Source organism: Octodon degus, unplaced genomic scaffold (assembly GCF_000260255.1).
Source record: "Octodon degus isolate 3935 unplaced genomic scaffold, OctDeg1.0 scaffold00420, whole genome shotgun sequence".
Taxonomy (NCBI): domain Eukaryota; kingdom Metazoa; phylum Chordata; class Mammalia; order Rodentia; family Octodontidae; genus Octodon; species Octodon degus.
Window position 1 is genome coordinate 345,786 of NW_004524996.1, and position 1,133 is coordinate 346,918.

A 1,133-nucleotide genomic window follows, 5' to 3' on the forward strand; every position below is an offset into this window, starting at 1 on the left:
AATCCTACCTGGTCATGGTGTATGATCTTCTTGATGATTTGCTGTATTCTATTTGCTAGGATTTTATTGAGGATTTTGGCATCTATGTTCATGAGGGAAATAGGCTGGTAGTTCTCTTTCTTATTGCGTCTTTCCCTGGTTTTGGTATCAATATAATACTTGCCTCAAAGAATGATTTTGGGAGGATTGCTTCCTTTTCAATTTCACATAAGAGTCTGAGGAGTATAGGGACTACATCTTCTCTAAATGTCTTGTAGAATACAGCTGTGAATCCATCCGGACCTGGACTTTTCTTTGCCTGTAGGATTTTAATTACATCTCGTATTTCGCTGGCTGTTATTGGGCTATTGAGAGTGGGTATATCTTGTTGATTCAGTTGTGGTAATTTTTACCTTTCTCGCAATCTGTCAATTTCTTCTGTGTCTTCTATTCTTTGAGAGTAAAGATTCTCAAAGTAGCAATTGGTAATGTTCTCAAGTTCCACTGAGTCTCTGGTAATTACACCATTTTCTTTCCTTATTGCTTGTATTTGAATTTTTACTTTCCTCTTTTTGATGAGGTTAGCTAGGGGCCTGTAAATTTTATTTAATCTTTCAGAGAACAAATTTTTGCTTTTTTAATTCTTTGAATTGTTCTTTTTGTCTATATTGAATTAATTTATGCTCTAATCTCTATGATTTCCTCACGTCTTTGGGCTCTGGTTTTGGTTTGCTCTTCCTTTTCTAGTTGTTGAAGGTGCAGCATTAGGGTTGTTATTTGTTCCCATTCTGTTTTCCTAATGTGTCAGTTCACAGCTATGAATTTCCCACTCTGATCTGCTTTCATTGTATCCCCTAAATTACGATAAGTTGTGCTAGAATTTTCAAGGAAATGTAAATATTGTTGAATTTCTTGTTCAATTTCATCTGTGACCCATTGGTTGCTGAGAAGGGTGTCATTTAATTTCCATGTATTTAAAGTTTTTTCTGATTTCTTTTGTCATTTATTTCCAGTTTCATTGCACTGCGGCCATAAAATGTGCATGGGATGATTTCTGTTTTCTTGCATATACTTAAGCATGACTTATGGACCAGTATGTGGTCTATTTTAGAAAATGACCCATGTGCAGCTGAGAAAAATGTGTATTCAGCTGT